This window comes from Pan troglodytes, chromosome 8 (assembly GCF_028858775.2).
Source record: "Pan troglodytes isolate AG18354 chromosome 8, NHGRI_mPanTro3-v2.0_pri, whole genome shotgun sequence".
Taxonomy (NCBI): domain Eukaryota; kingdom Metazoa; phylum Chordata; class Mammalia; order Primates; family Hominidae; genus Pan; species Pan troglodytes.
The window spans coordinates 83,258,091-83,280,344 of NC_072406.2; positions in this window are offsets into that span (position 1 = coordinate 83,258,091).

The following is a 22,254-nucleotide window of genomic DNA, read 5'->3' on the forward strand; positions in this document are numbered from 1 at the left end:
GCCCTCCAGGTGAGTAGGACAGATGTCCCAGGGGGTGGACAATCCTCAAGCAATGAAGAATAAGAAGGGACAGGTAAATACCAGGTATTTCTGGTAAGTGCTCACAGAAAGATTGGCAGACAGATGGATGGCAGCCTGGATGGGCAGTGGCCTCAGATAGACCCTTCCTGGCAACTGCCCAGAGGAGGTGCTCATGGGCACAGATGCACAGGACGAGGGCAGTGCTGGCCACTGAGCTGGGTGCAGCATCTCCTTCCCAAAGGACCTTGTAAACATCTCCTTTGTCCCCAGAGCCCACATGGGAAGGTAAATACTAGGATCCTCTATACAGGGGAGTGGTTTTAAGGTGTGTCCTATTCAGTCTTCCAGAATATTCCAAACAGGATTGCACTGTGGTTGCCCCCAGCTGGAACGCGTTGGTGAACACACCCTTATTGCCTTTCCCTCCATGCCTGATGTCTCACTTCCCCAACAAGTCTCCTGGGATCCCCTCTCAAACCACTTGCACCCAAATTTCTTGTCCCAGGCTGTTTATACAGATACTCAAATTAAGACAGGGTGGCATCGGGGGCTGGGTCGGGTCTGCTAGTGTGCCCTACATGGGGGTGTGGGGGGGAAGGGCTGAGAAACAGCCTCTCAGAAGCTGCACAGGTTTCCTAAGCAAAGAGGGGCCCCACCTGTACCAGCTCCCCTCCCAGCAGCAGGGTGGGCAGGATGAGCCCCGCATCCTCCTGGGCACACGCTTGGAGCCCGTATTAGAGCATACCTACACTGATCTAGGGACTGGTCATGGGGGTCATGGGACACATGTGAGTGTGACAGCTGTGGGTAGGCAGGCGTGTCTGTACATATGTAAATGTGGGAGGATACGCATGACCGTGTGTGTGTGTGTGTGTGTGTCTCTGTGTGTGTGTGTATACGTGTGTCTCCATGTAAACTCGAGGGGCTTCTGGCTTGGAGAGTTTGGCCAACTGGCCCTGCCCCACAGCTGCCTGCAGACCCCCGAGCTGGCCAGCATAGGGGAGGGCAAGTGGAGGCTGGAGCTGAGCCATGCTCAGGGCAGAGGGCAGGACCGCTCCGGCCTCCTGGGGACCGAGCGGGGCCCTAGGAGTGGGAACATGAATATGGGGTGTTGCAGAGTGCTGTACACCATCACATGGCTCCCTGCACTGCCCCAGGCGGGGCTCAGCGTGGGGCAGGCTGAGCCGGGGTATATTTAACATCCCGTTGATTGGGAATGGCATGTATCACGCGGCCCCAGGCCTAGGAGCTGCAGAACCAGGTTGCTAGGAGAAGTGTAATTTCCGTCCTTGCCCGCTCCCTTTCATGTCCCCCCGCCCCTTATCTGTGTCACTCAGCTGCACCGAAAGACCTGATTTCTCTCTAAAAATGAAACAGTGAGCTTGGCTGTGTGTTGGTGCTGGTGGGGCTGGAGGGGCATGTTTTCTGCCCATGACAAGGGCTAAGAAGTGGCCAGCTTTTTCCACAGTGAGTGCTCATCCCCAGGGGCCAGGCTCAGGAGAAACCCCAGTCTCCTTGGGGTTGACTCCCTTATCCTGGGGAGCACCAGGTTTAAAATGCAACTATCCACTCATGTAAGGGCCTTGGGGGTCAGCTAGGCCCAGCCCTTGTGACTCACATGGGGAAGGAGAGTCTCAGAGAGGGAAAACCACTTCCCCAGGGTCACACATGAAAGCAGGCAAGAGCCAGGATTAGAACTGGAGTTCCTGGATCCTGGATTTGCTCAGTACTGCCTGCTCTGCAGGGGGAATCTCACCCTTCTCTGGCTCACTCAGATTTTCCCACACTGACGGAGAGCTACACGGAGGGGCAAGCTCCTTGCTGTAAGTGGGCCCAGGGGTCCAACGTAGCTCGAAGGAGCGGTTGCAACCCATCATCCCAGCTGATCCTGCAAACCTTGTCAGAACCAGCAGCCCCCAGTCTTGGTAGGAGGATGATGCTTTTCAAACAGGCCCAAGTCAGGCCAGCCCTCCCTGGCTCCCTCGCTGCTGCCTGCCCTCCTATACTGGGTCCAATACTGTCCCCTTAAAATTCATGTCTCCCCTGGAACATGTGAATGTTAACTCGTCTTTGCAGACATAATAGGGTCTTTGCAGATATAATCCAGTTAAGATGAGCTGTGTCATAATCCAGTGACTAATGTCCTTGTAGGAAAGGGGAAATTTGGACAGAGCTGAGCTACACAGGGGGACTGCCATGTGATGATGGGGGTGGGATTAAGTGATTCATCTGCAAGCCAAGGAACCCTCGGGATGTTGGCCACCACCAGAGGCTGGAGGAGGCAAGGAAGGAGCATCCTTGGAGACTTTGGAGACAGCATGACCTTCCTGACACCTTGGTTTTGGACTTCTGGCCTCCAGAACTGTGAGGAATAAGCTCTTGTTGTTTTAAGCCGCTAGTTGGTAATAGTTTGTTGTGGCAGTCCTAGGAAAGTAATATGCCTCTTCTCCACACAGCCGGGATCATGTGCCTACCTCTCCCCATCATGGTCATTCCTGCCCTCAAGTGGGATGGGGGCAAGCTACCGACCCCCCACTTTAGAACTTGACCCCAAGTCCCTTGTCTGCTATTTCTGTCACCTCGACCTCCACTTCTGACCACTTCCAGTGTCACCAACTGATCCTCTCACCTCGGGGCCCAGAACTGCTGGGGATCCCCCACAACCCCAGACAGCTCCCTGTATGTCCCCAGCTGCTCCCTGGCCAGCTCCTCTTTCCCTGTCCCCTCCTTGTCTGGCTGAGTCATTCCCATGCTCCAAAACTCCACATCTTCTCCAGCGTGTGCCCTGCCCCATGGGCCTCACCTGGCCTGGCAGGCTGGGCTGAGAGTCCCTCAAATGGATGTGGATGTCCCCAGCGCCCTGAGTAGCACTTGTGCCTAGCTTGTTTCGTGCAGCACTGTCACCGCCATTTATTTGGGAATCTCTGCCCCTGGATGGAACTCCCCATGGGCAGAGACCATGCTGTGCTCTCCAGGAAAGCTTGTCACATAGGGATAATCCAGCCCAGCCCCTCTCTTTAGGGATGGGATAATTGAGGCCCAGAAAGTAGAAGAAACTTGCCTAAAGTTATACATCCAAGCAGGACCAAGGCTGAGGTTCTTCCTGCTGTCAAAACAGCATCTGGGAGTGTTCTTTTGGTGCCCCAAGAGAGGCAGCAACCACTTCTTGGGCACCTCAGAACTTTCTGACTCTCAGGCCTTAAGGGGCCCATGGGGTTGGGCAGGTAGAGTCCTGAGGGCTGGGGTGGGAGGTCTTGCTCCTGCTGGAGGAGCCATGGTGCGCCGGTCAGACTGGGCAGAGGTTACCATACCCCGGGCAGGACGAGAGCTCATGGGAGGAGAATCCCCTCTGGGACAGAGACACTCTGGGTTCTGGGATGCTCCCTGAGATCAGCCTGTACAGCTTTGAACTGCCTCTGCCATTGCCTCAGTTTCCCCATCTCACCCAGACCTCGGGCACTTTAAAGATGCAAAAAAGAGCCAATAGGTTCAGATTTCAGCTCTGCTACATGTCAGCTTGGACACATCATTCGGTCTCTCGGAGCCTCCCTCTCCCCAGCTATGAATAATGGGGGCTAAATGAGAGGCACTGGAGAGCCAGAAACAGCATGCAGGCTCATTCACAGTGCTGCCCTTTCTTGTATGTCCTGGTCCCCCAAAGTCTGCCTGCTGCCATCATGCCTTGTGCCCTCCCCTTCTCCTCTGGGGCAGGGTGGAGGGGGCTGAGACCACGGGTGAATTGGACCCCTCTTGGGCCAATCTGGGCCAGGCATATATCAAATGGAACCATATTTCCATCCTTGCAACAAGCCTGTCAGGCAGAGAGCATAACCCATTTTACAGAGGAGGAAACTGAGGCCCAGAGTTTCACTTACTTGGCTGATGAAGAGGAATGGTGCAGCCAGGCAGGACTGGCATGAAGGTGGCCATGAGGAGTTAACTCTGCCTTATTCTATGTCTTCTGCCACCTGCCAAGTTTTTCTCAGGCTTTGGTGACATCAGCGCCCTGGGTACATGTGCTGGGCAGGGGATCACAGCTGCGTGGTCTGGGACCCTGGTGCAGGGAACCACACAGTACCTCCAAAGCATCTCACCCTTCACTGGCATTTCAGAACAGCCAGAGACCCCAAGTTTCAATCCTAAGGAATGAGCCACTCACCCCAGCACACACAGTGCTGGAGGAACATGCCACCCTCCACTTCCAGAAGCCCATAAATTGTACCTGTCCCCCATGTGGGGAGGATAAGGTGTCTGGGGAGATGAAGGGCCTGTCCCACTGTCCATCTAGATGGCTGGGCCAGGCCAGGCAATTTTGCTGATGTCACCTCTCTGGAGATATTAAATATTGATAATACAATAAATTTTCCATGGACCTTCTATGACTCATGTCTTGGTGTGTGCCGAAAGGAAGACAAGTAGGCTGGGGTGGCTCCATTTAGGCTGATGGGCATGCATTTCCCTGGCACTCTGGGAATCACAGCCTTCTTGTGCCAAAGGGGCTTAGGGAGGTCATCTTGTCCAGCCCCCTGCTGCAGGCCCTAGCCTGTCTGAGACGAGCATTCTCCATGGCAGGGGAAATCATCTGGTTTGCTCATCACAATTATCAATCACCCTTTCTCTTGGGAAGCCTCTTCTTCAAATCCGACTGTGGTTCACATTAAGCAGGAGTCTGCCAGGCAGGCCCCGTATCTTGACAACCACATGACCAAAGAACCTCATTCCTAGGGAGTAGAACACCTGGCTGGGCTCAGAGGACTCACTTTGACCCATTTCCAATTGTGTGACCTTGTAAGTTACAATGTCGCTGAACTTCAATGCCCTCATCTATAAAATGGGACGGTAATCTTTCCAGACCACTTCCTACGACTGTTGGGAGCAGGGCTTCAGTTTCCCACAGGCACAGCTTGGTGAGTGCAGGGGGGACTACAGGGCTAGTTGTCCTCCGCAGTAAATAACTTGATCAAATGAGACAATAAATGTGGAAGGGCTTTGCAAATGTAAATTGCTTTGTAAACACAGTGTTGTGTAAATGTTAGGGAAAATTATATGCTTCGAAAATTCAGAGCAGCGAACTTCCTTAGAAGGGGGGAAGGTTCTTAAATTTTCTTGTATCCCCAGTCCTGGGGGCCTGTGTATGAGTTTGTCGGGAGGGGCAGGGGAGCCCCCTAGAGCTGGACTGGCTGTGTTCCTCCCCTCCCACTCCTCCTCCCTCGGGCTTCAAGCCAGGCTCAGGCTCCTGATTACAAAGGCCCAGGAGTGGGGAGCTTATCAGTTACATGGAATCAATAGGCATTTTCTTTATATTTTCCAATTAAAAGAGCCAACAGAGAAAAGAGAAAAACTCAAGTGCCCAGCAGCTGTCAATAGCTGTTGAGCAAGGGGAAGTGCAGGGTCAGTGGGCCAGGCCATTTGTCAATGCCAAGCTCTGCTCGCCTGGCCTGCTCTCACAGCGTGTGGATGTACCCAGAAGAGGAACTGGGAGGCAGTGCATCTTCCTGTGGCTTCTTAGACTTTTGGCCTTGGCAACTCTGTCTCCTGGGCCTTCATTTGTCAGGAAATGTGCAGAATTGAACTGAGGCTGTAGTGAGGCACTCCTGTGGTCAGTGACAGGCTGTCGGTACGGCCATCCACTGCTAGGATCACACGGCTTCAGAGAGACCTGCAGGTGGGGCTGGGGACCCTGCAGGGTCTCTTTGAACCTTTTCATTTTGGGAAAATGCTCACCCATCCTTCTCAGAACCAGTGAGAAAACACAAGAGAGAATGGGCTAAGAGGCAGCAAGCAGGATGTGGCTGCCCCTCCAGATCCTGTCACCAGGCCCATGACTCTCCCCAGCTGCTGGGAGCTTTAGCTCATGCCTCCCCTGACCCTCTGTACTGGGCAGAAGGAAGCCAGCTCATCTGGAAATGCTCTGGAGTTTATGCCTCCACAGGGTAGCCCTCATGTGATGACTGACTGAGATGGGGTACAAAAGGCTGGTGCCCTGGCCTAAAGGGGGCTCCTGATGCTCTGGAAGCCCCCATGGGGTAAATCTGTGGCTGGGCCTCAGCTGCACCCTCATCTTTGCCTAGTTTTTCTTCTTGCCCTAATCTTCTCCCTTCATCCCATTATGGGGCTCACCTGAGGGCAGCCCCTCCTCGTTATGTGCACAAAACCCTAACTCAGGCTCTGCTTGCCCCTGGGAGAACCAGACCCATTCAATTCATTCATTTGGCAGGTATTTATTGTACATTTATCACATGCCAGGCACTGGGCTAGACCCTGGATGTGCACAGTGATAATGACTGCCAGCGGGGGAGAAAGGTGACAAGCAGGTAAACAAATAGGTAAATGGGTTAGACACGAGAGCTGAGGACAGGAGAAGGCATTGGGGGTGGGGAATGGGTGTGGGGGGGACTACTTGGGATTAGGTGGGCAGGGAAGGTCTCTCTAAGGAAGTGGCCTGTGAGTTAGGACTTGGTGACTAGGAGGAACCAGGCACGTGAAGACCACGGGGAAGGGTGCAGTTAGACAGCTGGCACGTGCAAACACCCCAAGGCTGGACTAAGCCTGTGAACTCTGAGGCCCTGAAAGGCCAGTGTGCCTGGAACTTAGCGGGCAGGGCATGAGGGCAGAGAGGGTGTGACCTGGCCAGCCATGGCAAAGGCTCCATTCCAAGGGCAATAGGGACCTTGGAAAGGAGGTCAGGCAATGGAATGATAGGATCTGACCCCTAGTTTTAAAAGGTCACCCTGGTGGTCCTGCCTAGATGGGCAAGGGACGGGGTGGGGACCACGGGAGTTGAAGCTGATGCTTCTGGTGCCCTATGCCACAGCCCATTTGTGATTTTACCTGCAGCTGATGAGTCAAGGACAAACATCCTCAAATGCTTGCTTCTCCTCTCTGCTTTTCTTCTATGGAGCTTTTGGGGGTGCTCCAAGGGCTTACTTGGCCTGCATAAGACACCCTGGGAGTATTAGGAGGAGAGGGAGTCAAGGCCTCTGGGAACAACCATCCATCAGTGGGGATCAAGAGTCAATAAACAAAAGCCCCAGCCTCTGTCCTTTGGAGGGACAGTTCTGAGAAGTGGGCCACACAGTTTCTGTAGGAATGAGCTACACTTGCCCTCAGCAGCATCAGTGATTCAGAAACACACACCGGGATGGTGCTATGAGCTGAATGTGTTGCACCAAAATGCATATGTTGAAATCCCAGCCCCTAAGGTGATATTGTTAGGAGGTGAGGCTTTGGGGAAGTGATGAGGTCGGAGGCAGAGCCTTCAAGAAGGGGACCAGTGTCCTTATGAAAGAGGCCCCAGAGAGCCACCTTGCCCCTCTTGCAGTGGAAGAATGCTGTCAGAAGCCTCTGTCTATGAGGAACAGGCCCTCACTAGACACTGAATCTGCTGGTGCCTTGATCATGGACCCCCCCATCTCCAGAACCGTGAGAAATACATTTCTGTTGTTTATAAGTCACCCGGTCCATGGTATTTTGTTATATAGCAGCCCACACAGACTAAGGTAGCCTTTCCTCTCTCCTGTCTTGCTTGTGCTCATCTGTGTTTTCTGTGATTGCCTCCCAAATAAATAATCTGCATTCAAATATTTGTTTCACACTCTGCTCTTGAGGGAACCTAAAGTAAGACAGACAAAGGAGAGATGATGGTGGCTTGGAGGAGGTGATGGCTGTGGAGGGCAGAGATCCAGAGATGGACCCAGGATATACTATGCCATCCAGGCAATAGGACAAGCCAGTGGATTTGCCATAGAGGATGAGGAAAGGGGAGGAATCAAGGATGACTCTGAGGACTTTGGCTTGAAGGTTGAAGGTTTACTAAAATTAAGAAGACTGGGCCGGGCGTGGTGGCTCACGCCTGTAATCCCAGAACTTTGGGAGGCCGAGGCAGGCAGATCACCTGAGGTCAGGAGTTTGAGACCAGCCTGGCCAACATGGTGAAAACCCGTCTCTACTAAAATACAAAAAATTAGCCGGGCGTGGTGGTGGGTGCCTGTAATCCCAGCTACTCGGGAGGCTGAGGCAGGAGAATCACTTGAACCCAGCGGGGGCGGAGGTTGCAGTGAGCCAAGATCATGCCATTACATTCCAGCCTGGGCAACAAGAGTGAAACCCCATCTCAAAAAAAAAAAAAAAAAAAAAAAAAAAAAAAAAAAAGAAGACGACTGGCAGAAGAACAGGTGTACAGTAGGGAAACTCAAGAGGTTGGTCTGGGTGGTATTAAATTTGCAATGTCTGTGAGATCTCTCAGTGGAGATTCCCAAGAGGCAGCCAGAGATACGAGTCTAGAGCTTGGAGCAGAGGTTAAGGCTACAGACAATCAATTTGAGTCCAGTCATCAGCTTAGAAATGGTATTTTAAGCCATGGGCCTAGGTGAGAGCACCCAGGAGAGTGAATCGATGGAGAACAAATGCAGGTTAAACAAAAGGAAGGGAGCCCCTTCATCTGAGCCTGGAGACTTAGCCCAGCTTCATGGATCTGCCCAGGTTTCCTAAACTCCCTGGGTGCCCACAGTGTCATAATCTTATGGGATCCTTGGAGTAGTCCTGAGGGGCAGGAGACAGGCAGGGCTGCTGTGTATAGTCACACAGGTTAGACACTGCCCAACTCCAGGTGGTACCATTTACACAGGGCACAATGTCACAGGTACCCCCAGAGTTGTTCAGTTTACAGTCTTCACAGCCATACACACTTTGCAAGGCCAGAGAGAATATGGACAAGGCTCTACATGAGCCACAGAGTGGAACCTCTGAGAATTCAGCAGAGGTGGAGATTGCAGCACTTGGGGCAATCAGAGAAGTCTCCCTGGAGGCGGTGACATTTGCCCTGGAGCTCAAAGGAGGGGGAGTATTTACACCATTTGAATTTGGGAGTGAGATGCTCCAGCAGAGGCAGTTGCAATGAACAAAGTCTGTAGGCAGAAATTGCCCGGCATGTTTGGGAATTTGCTTTCCAGGGATTGCCAAGGAAAGTCATAAGGATTATGCAAAGACTGTTCTGGGTGGAGGCCCTTGAATGACATGCCGGGGGATGCACAAAGTTATCAGACTCGCTGAAGGTCACACAGTGAGGGAGACTCAGAGCCAGGGCTTGGACCCTGGGTCAGTGGGTGTGCCTGCCTGTGCTGTCAGGATGCAGGCTTCCTAGTGACCTCTCACCTTCCCGGTTCCTGTCACTCCCTTTGGCAGCTCCAAAACCTCATGAAGGGGTAGCAGCTGCCTTCTCCAGCCCCCATCTAGTCCCCAGAGGCAAAGAGGCCTGTTCTGCCTTTATTTCCCAGGGCAGCATCTAAAGAGCCAGCAGATTTGCAGGGAGGGGGCAGAGGTTCCCCCGGAACATGGAGAAAAGTGGGCAAGAAGTAAGTTTGTGGGCAGGGAGTTGGGCTTCCAGCATGGGAGGGGAGAGATGGGAGAGGAAATGGACACCGGTTGCAGAGGTGGAAATAAGGCAATGGGCACTGTTGTTTGTCTAGGAACCCAGGAAAGAGAGGCAGCCAAGGGCAGGGCCTCCTGGGAATGGGCCTTGCCACGCTCTCGCCTGACTTTGAGAGTGCCATGTTAGCCAGTCCCATGCTGAGATTCATGATCCTACACACACACTCGCACACTCCCACACACATACTCTTATACACACACACATACATACACACTCTCATGAATGCACGCACACACGCATGCACACACACACACACACATGCTGTTCCAGTCACCTTGAACCCCGGCCACTCCCTCCGACGATTCTTTTACCTTAGGCTTGCAACCCCGCTACTTCCTCCTTCATGTCTCAGTTTTTATGTCCCTTTCCCCAGGAGACCTCCTCTGTTGCCCCACATCTATTCAGCGGCCCTCTTTTGGGTCCACCGGCCCTGTTATAGCCCCACCCTGTTCTGTAGGTTTGCTGTTCTGCATCTGTCATCCTAGCCTGTGCATGCTGAGAAGACAGATGTTTTGCCTGTCCTGATCCCTGTAGCATCTCCAGGGCCTAGCATGGTGTTTGGTACACAGCAGGTGTGCAATAAATGCTACAGGCAGCAAGGGAGGAGCAACATATCTAGTGTCTATCAAATTCTTGTTTTTCCCTTTCCTCCCAGGTTGGTGGCCACCTTGAGCTTTCCTGGTCCTGTGAGTCTCGTCCCTTCTCTGAGACCTTTAGTCCTAGCTCCCCAGCTGTCCCCTGCCCCCGGCATGCTCTAGAGTCCTGAGTGCCCCCAATCTGATCATCTGTGCTGAAGGCCAGGTTATGCAGAGGCTGTTCTAGGAACAGGTAGGACAAACAGACCCCATGCCCAGGAGACTCTTGACCTGGGGAGAACTAATTCAGGCAAATCCCCTAATTCCCTGGACTGTGGTCACCAGCGACGATGCTGCTTCTGCCTCCTTCGATTACCTGCCTTCTGCCTCCTTCGATTACCTGCCTTCTGCGGCTGCCTCCACCTCCCTCCAAAGCTGGCTTTAGGAAAATCCCAGCAGCCCAGGCTGCTCCTTCCTTTGCCCTCCCCTCCATCCTTGGTCCTGCCTGAGGCAGGCCAGGCCTAACCTGGACTCATACCACAGCCCCGCCCTGCCTTTCTAGCTCTGTGCTGCTAGCCCTGCAGTTTTCTCCCCAAAATTGAAGCATCATCACTGTGGGAGCTTCAGCTGAAGGGAAGTTTCTCTGAGGGTCTGCAAACTGCAGCATCCCTGGGACCTGGACTTCAGCAGAAGAGGGGAGTCTGGAGGCTGTCCCTGGCTCTTGCTGCTCTGGAGAGATATGTTTTCCATGAGAAAAAGCATGTCTTGGGGTGTCCAACTCAAAACCTAACTGAAGCTGCTCCTGGAGGCTCTGTAGACACAAAGCTGCTTGGCATCCAGCCCTGCCCTGGAGGCAACTGTCGGGAATCCTGTGCTGGACAGACAAGGGCTAGCCTAGAGCAGGCCATCTCTGGGAGGCAATGCACCAAAGGCCTCCCGGAGGAGATGGCAGCTGGGGGGATCTGCACAGATGTGCAGGAGGACATGGGTGCAGAGGGAAAGGGTGCTCCAAGAGGGAACTGTGTGAGTAAGAGCTGGGTTTGGGAAACACTTGGTCACCGGCAGAGCGTTGGCCAACAGGAGCCTGGAAAAGATGAGCTTTCATCTACTCTGCACAGGCACTTAAATAGGTACCCTGTGCTCAGGCCCTCCTGAGTGGTGGGCACAGATGACATGACACCCGCCCTGCCCTCAAGGGGTTCTCTCTGTCCAGGGAACGAGGCCATGAGATTCACTGTGCCTTAACATAGTAGGTGCTCATCAAATGTGGCTGCTGGGCAAGAGCAGAGATATGTGCTATTAACTTCACAGGGGCCCAGGGAGGAAGGAGCGTCCCCAGCAGGCTGGCAGGCAGCTGGGAGCCTTCCTCGAGGAAGCAAGTCTGTGCTGGGCTTGGAGGGATTCTGCCTGGTGATGAGATTTGGGGAGGGAGATGAGAAGTGGCTTCTGCTGGGATGTGTCCATCCTTGGGAGGTTATCATTGATATGACAGGACTGGGAGTCTCAGTTCCATGCAAGTGCATGACAGTGTGAGCTTGTGTGTGTTTTACATTAGTGTATAAGTATGCGGTGTGCATAGGTGCGTAAAACTGTGTGTGTGTGAGCAAGAGCAAGTGCAAGTATATGTGAGTGTGTGAGATTGGGAGCACAAATGCGTGTGAGAGTGCATGAATCTGTGAGCTAGTGTGTGCATGCAGTGTGCATACGTGTGTGAGGCTCAGGCTGTGAGGGTGTGTGAGTGTGAACTGGTATATGTGTTTGGATTTGAATGTGCGTGAGTGTGCATGCACGTGTGGCTGAGTGTGTGAGCCTGCAGGGGACTGTGACAGTGCATGTGGGTTTGAGCGTGCACTGCACATCACCAGAGCCGTGCTCTGCTTGTTTTTGCAATCACTGTGATTTGCTGGATTTCAGCCGAGCATTCAATCCTCCGTGAGACATAAAGAAAATGAATTTTGTTCCCTGGGGACATTGCATCCAGCCCAGGTGGACAAGTGCATGGCGTGGTCAGTGGTTACAGAGCAGCTGGCACGCTGACTTTGCTTATCGGGAGTGATGGCTCCTCTGGGGAGCACCACGGCTGGGAGCCAGAAGCCTACTGTGTGACCTTGGCCTGGTCTCTGGCCCTCTCTGGGCTTGGCTGTTTGCCCAAGTGAGAGAAGGATGCAGAGAAACAAGACTGGCAGGAGGGACTGGAACCACAGGCATGGCCTTTTCCAGGTCCACACCCTCAGCTTTGGGCTCTGTCTAGACAGGCACCCACTCCCACAGGCTGTGGGTCTTCCCAGGAGGGCCCATGGAGCCATCTTAAGGACTTGCACTAGCAGTCAATTGGCATGCAGGAGTGTGGGTAGAAGAAAGGCAATGAGCCTCCGAGCCAGGCATTCCTGGTTCAGACCCCAGGACCACCGCTCACAGTAATACGAACTGAAGCCATCACCTAACCACCACCCCAGCACTCACTCTGAGCTGCAGCTGAGTGCTCTACCTCCACCACCTCATGTGCGTCTCCCAACAGCTCAAGGAGGAAGGTAGAATTAGTCCCATTTTATAGGTGGGAAAACTGAGACTGAAAATGCCTCAGTGACATGCGCTGAGCTAAGGGGTGGCTCTGACCACCTGCTGAGCTGCCTTCCTGGGCTTCACATCTGCAGAATGAGAGTAGCGATGTCAGCTTGGTGGATTTGTCTTGGGCTGAATGAGACACTGTGGGTGGGGAGGGGCCAGCATGGAACCTGGCTCTCAGTGACCATGCTGTGAGTGGCCCCCGGCTCCTCTGTGTAGGAGAGGCCCTGGGAGGAAGGAAGGAGGCCTGGACCTCTGGGAGCCCCACTTGCTAGCTGCCTCAACCTGGATGAGGACTGGGCTGAGACGAGGGCTGAGGGTGGGGTCCCAAGGGAGGATCGGGTCTTACACTATCCCCTTCACTGTGCTGAAAACAGACACTGGAGCCTTCAGAACACAGCCCTGAAGCAGGTTCCACCCCAGGGTGCTGACCAGGGGCAGGAGGAAGCAGCCCTGTGTCCACAGGCCTTGTCTCCCCAGTGGCCTCCTGAGAATGGCACAGAGCAGAAACCTTCCCCCTGCCCCCAGCCCACTGAGGATCCAGGTGCCCCTAATTAAACCCCAGGAAGGGAGGTGGCAACAGGAGAGGTTAATTGGCCGGGCCTGGTATGGCCTGATAAGCCTCTGTCTGTGTTCCTGGGGAAGGTGGGGTGTGAGTTGTGAATGTGCTCATGCATCTAATTGCGGGGTCACCCACCCCCAGGCTTTGTAATCTCCACGGAGCCCGAGGCTACCAGCTCCCCTACCACAGGGCCCTCTTGGTCAGGCTCCCCACTTCCAACCTAGAAATTGGTCACCCCTCTGCAGCCTTGTACTGAGAGCCACCTGCCCCCAACCCCAGTCACCTGGCCCTGCACACAGCTCCAGCTAATCCTTGACCTTGAGGGGATGCTTGATTACAGTCAGGGCTCTGGCTATCAGGCCCAAGTCTTCTCTCCGGAGGTCCCTTTCTCACTGGAATGGTGTGTGGATGTGGGGGCATTTGGGGGAAAGCTGGGGACTCTGTTCAGGGATGTCCTTGAAAATCTCAAGATAAAAATATATGTGAATGGAGCAAAGATAGTCTTTTCAACAAATGGTGCTGGAATAACTGGACCATCCACATGCAAAAAAAAAAAAAAAAAAAAAAAGGATCTAGACACAAATCTTATACTGTTCAAAAAATTAACTCAAAACCGATTAAAGACTTAAATGTAAAATGCAAAACTATAAAACTCCTAGAAGATAACATAGAAGAAAACGTAGATGACCTTGGGTATGGCAATAACTTTTTAGATATGAAACTGGAGGCATAGTCCATGAAAGAAATAATTGATAAGTTGGCCTTCATTAGAATTAAAATAAAAACTTCTGCCCTGTGAAAGACACTGCCAAGAGAATGAGAAGACCAGCTACAAACTGGGAGAAAATATTTGCAAAAGACACAGTTGATAAAGGACTGGTATCCAAAATATACAAAGAACTCTTGGAACTCAACAATAAGGAAACACAAACAATGGCCAGGCATGGTGGCTCATGCCTGTAATCCCAGCAATTTAGAAGGCTGAGGCAGGTGGATTGCTTGAGCTCAGGACCTGGGCACATGGCAAACCCCCAAAATCTCTACAAAAAAATGCAAAAAAAAAAAAATTAGCCAGGCATGGTGACATGTGCCTGTAGTCCCAGCTACTCAGGAGGCTGAGGTGGGAGGATCGTCTGAGCCCAGGAGATAGAGGCTGCAGTGAGTCAACTTCGTGCCACCACACTCCAGTCTGGGTGATGGAACTGAAACCCTGTCTCAGAAAGAGAGAAAGAAAGAAAGAAAGGAAGAAAGGAAGATAGGAAGAAAAGAAAGAAAAGAAAGAAAGAAAGGAAGGAAGGAAGGAAAAGAAAAAGAGAGAAAAGAAAGGAAAGAAAGGAGAAACAAAGAAAGGAAAGAAGAAAGAAAGAGAGAGAAAGAAAGAAAAGAAAAGAAAGAAAGAAAGAGAGAGAGAGGGAGGGAGGGAGTTAGGGAGGAAGGGAGGAAGGAAGGAAGCAAGGAAGGAAGGAAGGAAGGAAACAACCCATTTTAAAAATGGGCAAAAGACCTGAACAGACACCTCACCAAAGAAGATGTACAAATATCAAATAAGCATATGAAAAGATGTTCAAAATCATACATTATTAAGGAATTGCAAACTAAACCAACAATAAGATACCACTCCACACCTCTTAGCATGGCAAAAATCCAAAAACACTGACAACACCAAATGCTGGCAAGGATGTAGAGTAACAGAAACTCATTCATTGCTGGTAGGAATGCAAAAAGCTACAGCTACTTTGGAAGACAGTTTTGACAGTTTCTTATCAAACTAAACGCACTTTTATCATATATCCAGCAATCGTGCTCTTTGGTATTTACTGAAATGAATTGAAAACTTATGTCTGCACAAAAACTTGCACATGGCTATTTATAGCAGCTTTATTCATAAGTGTCAAAATTTGGAAGCAACTAAGATGTCTTTGAGTAAGTGAATGGATAAACTGTGATACATTCAAACAATGAAAATATTATTCAGCACTAAAAAAGAGTGAGTTATGAAGCCATGAAAAGACATGGAGGAAACTGAAGTGCATTTTAATAAGTGAAAGAAATCAATCTGAAAAGGCCACATATTGTAAGATTCCAGCTACATGCCATTCTGGAAAAGGCAAAACTATGGAGACAGTAAAAAGATCAGTGGGGCCAGGCGTGGTGGCTCACGCCTGTAATCCCAGCACTTTGGGAAGCCAAGGTGAGTGGATCAAGAGATTGAGACCATCCTGGCCAACATGGTGAAAACCCGTCTCCATTAAAAATACAAAAATTAGCTGGGCTGGTGGTGCGCGCCTGTAGTCCCAGGTACTCGGGAGGCTGAGGCAGGAGAATCGCTTGAACCCAGGAGGTGGAGGTTGCAGTGAGCCAAGATCGCACCACTGCACTCCAGAATGAGACCCTGTCTCAAAGAAAACAAGAAAAAAAAGAAAAGAAAAAAGATCAGTGGTTGCTGAGGTTGGGGAAAGGGAGGGATGAACAGGGAGAGCACAAAGGATTTTTAGGAAAGTGAAATTACTTTGCATGATAAAATAATTGTGATTGCACGTCATTATACATTTTCCAAAACCCCTGGAATGTACAACACCAAGAGCGAAGCCTGCTGTAAACTGTGGACTCTGGGTGATGATGACATGTCATCATAGGTTCATCGATCACAACAAATGTACCACTCTGGAGTGGGATTTTGATGGTGGGGAAGGTGGAAGGGACAGGAGGTATATGGAAAATCTCTGTACCTTCTGCTCAATTTTGCTGTTGAGTCTAAAACTGCTTTCGAAAATAAAGTCTATTTTAAAAAATTATTGCATTAAATATACTTAAATTTGATTCCTGTTTTGATCTTAAATCCATGCAACATGACCCAGTAACATTCCCTCTGACAGGTCATTGGAACTCTATTATTCCTGCTGGGATTATTATTACTAAGTTATTGAATTATCTGTCAGGCACTGTGCTAAGCATTTGACTCTGATCATCTAATCTGACCCTCATAACGTGCCCTGAGGTCGGAACCGGTGCCCCACTTTATAGATGAAACAACTGATGCCTAGAGAGGTGAGCCGACATGCCCACAGTTGCACAGGTGTCAATGATAGAGCTAGGATTTGAACCAAGGTTTGTCTGGGTCCAGAGCCTGAACACCACATGCCATGCAAACAGAACAATAACCACTCATAGTGATAAACACTGCATTTTTTTCATCGTGCTCTCATTTGTTTTCATTGTTCCCATTTTAGAAGTTGGACACTAGCCAGAGAGCTGAGGTACCTTGCCCTGCTTAGTTCCTTTGCGATCACACCCTTGTTTCTGGAGCTCTCTCCCCAGTCTCTGGAGTCTTAGAGGTGTCATAGGAGCGAAGGAAAATGTCAAGATTATTAAATTTATAATTGAGTAAAACCTGGGGAGAATCGTTAAATCATGATTTAATATTTCCCAAATGGTTCATCGACATTTTAAAGACATGTCGAATTCTACGGCTTGCACATCCTGAGAGTGCAGATGAAAAGTTGGATGTTTATACTGGAGGCGAGCTGCTGAGCGGCACTCAAATGCCGGCAGCACAGATTTGAACCCAGAGCAACACTCCTCACCCTTGCAGTGACCTTTCAAGTTCATTCTATGGGTGAGGCTCAAGTGGGACATGGAGATCCAGATGTGTTTACATAAGCATACTTAATTGCAAAGGTATAAGAACACCTGATTATGACTGATGCCAATCCATTTCTAGATATCAAGTTCCAGATGTCTTTCAGTATAAAAACTGACTTCAAAAATATGTGCCTTCCTGGCCGGGCATAGTGACTCACGCCTGCAATCCTAGCACTTTGGGAGGCTGAGGCAGGTGGATCACCTGAGGTCAGGAGTTTGAAACCAGCCTGGCCAACATGGTGAAACCCTGTTTCTACTAAAAATACAAAAATTGGCCGGGCATGGTGGCGGGTGCCTGTAATCCCAGCTACATGGGAGGCTGAGGCAGGAAAATCGCTTGAACCTGGGAGGCAGAGCTTTCAGTGAGCCGAGATTGCACCACTGCACTCCAGCCTGGGCGACGGTGTGAGACTCCATCTAAAAAAAAAAAAAAAAAGTCCAAAAATATGTGCCTTCCTAGCACCCAGGTCTTGGTTTCCAAATACTGTTTGCCAATAAAAGGAACCAGGACTCCTTGGAGAGATGGCTGGTCCTAGGGCTGGTAAGAGATTGTACTAGATGACCCTGGAGGATTTTGTGGGGCCAGAAAGTAAGGTAGTGCAAAAACAAACAAAAATACAAAAAAACAAAACAAATGAAAAGCAGCAGTATGATTGACATATATGTATATATATGATGGGGCTCATGTCAAAAGAACAGAGGAATCCATCTGCAAGAGTTTTGAAGGGCCAAAGCTGCAACAATTTGAGCAACACAATATATAACAAGAGTACTGAATCCTAACAAATAACGTAGAAGGAATGAGAAATCAAAAGTCACCATTAGGACACACAGTAGGAACGGCTGCAGGCCGGATCCAGCAGTGGAAGGTAAAGTTAGTGGGCAAATCTTCAAGGAGAAGCCGGACACTGCAGAGCCTCCAAGTGTCTCCCCCAAACATATTAATCACTGCAGTAGTTTTAACAGATGTGTACGCATTAATATATATGAAGGTAGAAGTAGAGCTGAAGCTTAATTCCTCTATTCTTGAGTGTGGGCTACACTTAGCAACTTGCTTCTAATAATAGAATAAGAAGAGGGGAAAACAGCAACACCGCAGTGGAGAAACCTGGCAGATACGGCTTAGCCCGGCAATCAAGGTTAGCGTCACCAGTGCTAAGTCCTGTTGATGTGTGCACCCCTGCTGTGATGTGAAAGAGATCCACAGTGAAACCCACAGTGTTGCACCAGGAGAAACACTGTGAACATTAGCAGGAGCATTAGGGGGAGCTGGGTGCAGAGTGCACAGGAACTCTGTGCTATCTTTGAACCCTTCTGTAAACCTAAAATTCTTTTAGAATAAAACATTTTAAAGAAACACATGCCTTGTTCTGGGTTCAGGATCTCCAAAAGGTTGAAATATTGGCCTTAAATTAGGAGAAGAATGTAAAACAAAAAAATAGCCAGGCTATTTCAAAAGCAGTAAATCCAATCTTTGGTTCCCTCTGCAATATATACTTTGCATACATATAACTATGGATCAGTAAAATGGGATCGTGCTATACGCACTGTTTTACAGCCTGCTTTATTAGTAACAAACCATTGTGAGAGATCCGTAAGGTTTATCACAAACGTTGCCAGGGACTACAGTTTAGAGGGGCTCTCCAAGACTTTCTGGAAACCTCCTTGTGCTCTGTGGAAGTTCTGTGGCCTCCCCACCTAGCATTGCCCCAGCCCATGTTATAGAGATCAGCACCCCATAACACAGGACAAAATCCTGGAGATGCTGTCTGGGAGCTATCCTGAGACCTTCCTGAAAAAAAAAAAAAAAAAAAAAAAAGACTCTGAGCCAGAAGTCAGGAGGCCTGGCAATGCATCCCTAAGGGAAGCCACGTGCTCTCTCTGAGCCTGTTTCTTCATCTGTGAAATGCAGAGATGATTCCAGGCTTTGCTTCTCTCCCGGGACCCCTGGAGGTTCCAAAGTAGGCTGGCCATGAGGAAAATATGACATCAGCTCTACCTCTGAGCACCAGGATTCAAAACCCTAGTTTGCCCCTTCCTGCCTGGACACCATTAGTGAGTGGTTTAACCTCTGGGCCTCAGTTTCCTCACCTACAAGTGGGGCTGACATCAATACCCACTTCATGGGGAGTGAATGAGCTCTCTTGTGTTCAGAAGGCTGAGCACGGTGCCTGGGAGAAGGTGGTTGCCATCAGTGGCAGATACAGTGATAGCTACTTTGGTGTTGACCGAGCGCCCCACAGCAAGCCTGGGGCTTCCCAGCACAGCGGTGTGGCACTCTGTGATGCCAGTGGTGGCGGCAGCCCTGCCTTCTCCTTGGAACCAGCCCCAACTGGCATAGTCTGTGATCCACTCACTTGACGGCCAGCTCCCAGATGGCCCGTGTCTCCTGGCCCAAGACCCAGCTCCTGTGGGCATCTCAAAGCTGCCAGTGTGGACAGAACGTGGGCTGCCCAGAGAACAGGCCTATGGGGGCTGTGCGCCAGGGCTGGAGAGGGCTGGGGAGGGACAGGCCAACCCCAAACCTCTGCCAGCCTCCCTGGAGATGTTACAGGCTTAGCAGGGGCTGCTTGACACATGTCGGATAAAATAAGAAAAAATAAATAACAATGTTTATAAGAAGATTAGCGAGAAGGCGGCAAAATTTCTCTAGGGAGCCTCCTTGGCTGCATCTCAGAATGACAGCTCCCATTGCCTTATCAGAGACATAATGAGTTGCCAGGATTTGGGGTCATTAAAAATCCTCCTGGGCTGGGCCCCCTCCCTTGCTCATTGCCTTTGATGGTGGAGACAGGGGGCCTCGTGGTGGCTCAGGTCCCCTGCCCCCACTGCGCTGTCTGCCCATCACTGTCCCTGTCCGCAGGGGTACAGAGGTGAGATGGTGGAGCCCAGCTTGGCGGAAGTAATGCAACACGACGGCCCAATTTGTGCCCTTGGCCCCTCGGACAGAGAACTCGTCTCCCTGGTGTGGATTAGGCTCCGTTTTATCTCCGCTCCTTCAGAGACAAAAGGGGGGCTCTGCATAGGCGCATAGCCATGAGGCATCCGCGACTCCAGCCTGCGTTGTGCGGTAAGGAGCCTGCCACCCATATTATCCAATGCCTCGCTTGGCACATGGGGAAACTGAGGTTCGGGCAGAGGCAGTGTACATAGGTTGCAGCATCGTGGGGGCAGAGTCAGGCTTTGAACACAGGTCTCGGGATTCCCAGCCCGAGGTTGGGTGTGTGCTCATGAATGACTGCATGTTTGTACAGGGAGCAGAATGGAGGAGCGCGATGATAGGATGTACAGAAAACTGAATTCAGCGAGAACAAATGTGTATTGATCTTCTGCAAAGTGCAAGTCACGGGGAGAGACATGGAGGGGCTCAGAAACAAGGGAGACACAAGCTTCAGCCCCCAGTCCAGCAGGAGGGATGGATGCTAACGCCAGTGTCCAGAGGCCAGTATCTGCCATGCACACGCACAAATCCCCATCCCAGACAGCCTGACCCGTTCCTCCATCCCTATCAGTGCCACAGAGAAAGAGCTCCTGCCTTTAATCACCTCCCTCTTGGTCACAAAGCTTATCTTTAAGGAGCTCAAAGCACTTGTAGTGTATTGATTTTCTCAACCACTCACTGGCCCCACTTCCCTTGAGGGATGAGGAGTTTGGAGGAGAGAGGATTACCCTTGTGTTTCAATTCAGCAAGCTGAGGCTGGGGGCAGCTCCACTGGGTGGCCCCCTATGGCACCACTGGCCCACATGGTACCTTTGTGCTCTCTGTAGATTGTCCCACACTGGAGAGTGTGGCTTGGCGACAAGAGTGAAGCTGGATTCCAGCCCCCATAATCACCCCCTCAGACAAGCAGCTTTGTGCAGTTAACAACCTGCCCAACTGTATGTGGCAGGCTTGCTGTCGAAACTAACTGCCCAGGTTGGTCCTGAGGTCTCTCCCAGCCAGACGAGGGCCTCTGGTAAAATGGTAAAAACAGGAGGGTCCTCTTGATTCTGGGAAGAACCCTTAACCCCCTCTGGCATGAGTTTTCTGATGTGTAAACAGGGTGTGATAAGAGGTAGTTGGGCTGATTTGATGAGATGCTAGATGTTTCTACGTTTTAAACTACAAAGTGCTACATAAATATTAATTTTGGTTAGAGCTGGTCACCCACATGCTCCTTCTCAGACCTGTACCTGCCACGCTCCAGGGTGTGTCTACCAGGTTTCATCCCAGAAGACCCAGCCCAGCTCAGGTCTCCCCTGTCAGCAGGCTGGGGTCACTAAGCTCACAGAAGCCAGGAAGCTGAAGTCCCTGTGTCATTCTCTATCGTGGCCACACTGAGGAAGGACAGAGACAGCTCCCTTTCCCAGGCAGGAAAGCCAGGCCCCTGCCTGCCAGGTCAGGTCCACCCCACCCCCAGCAGTGACCTCCTCAAATCTGCCGCCCCTCCTCTCTCAGCCTTTGCTGCCACAGCTCCTCAGCGGTTTCAGCTGGAGGGGATCTGAAATCACAGGGGAGCTGTAGTCCAATCTTTCCTTCTAGAGTCAGGGCAGTAGAGTAGAGGGAGCATGCAGTCCCACCACGGAGTGAAGACCGGAGCCCAGGCCCTGACCAAGAGCCCTGCTCTTTCTGCAGCTCCGGGGACTCCTCCAGGGCAGGGCCACAAGAAGATGTCACTTTTCTCAGCAGAAATCTGTTTCAGTGTCTTCCAGTCTAATTCCAGAGCTCAGAGTCTCTCTGCTTACTTTAGCCCAGCCCTGAGGCATTGCGGAGGGTTCTGGGATGTTCCCAGAGACTCAAACCTGGGCTTCCATTGTTGGGGAAGGAAGGACACCCCAGGCTCAGAACAGGTAGATGGGCTGGCCAAATCCCCATTCAGGACTGGGGTCAGCCAGCTGCATCTCACTCAGGCCTGGTCTCTGTCCATGCAGCTTGCTTCATCACAGACCCAGGCAAGCCCCTCCAGGACCCCCACGCCCAGCTGGGATGGCCAAAGCAATACAGCCACCTGGGGACACTGAGGATTTCAGGGCTGCTGGGTGGTTTCCTTTCTGCAGCTGTAGCTCACAACCCCTGGCTCTCTGGTGGCCTGGGGCAGCCAGCCTGGCCCTCAGCCCCGGTGCTGGGCCCTATGCCGGCTCTCCATCAGCCATGAGGGGTTTCAGTGCCATGCTCACCAGCAATCACAGAATGGCAGAGTTAGCATATAATTTACTTTTGAAAAATAAATTAGAGTTGATTCAAGGCCACCCCTGGAATGCTGCCCCTCTCAACTGCTTGCATTCTGATGCTAACACGGGAGACCTTGATAATAGCGATAATAAGCAATAGCTGGTATTTATGGGGTACTTACCCCGTGCCAGTCACTATGCTGAGTGCTCTGTCTGCAGGATCTTGACTCTTCCTCTAACAATGCTGAAAGGCAGTGACTACTGCTACCCCCATTCTTCAGATGGGAACACAGTCTCAGAGGCATCGC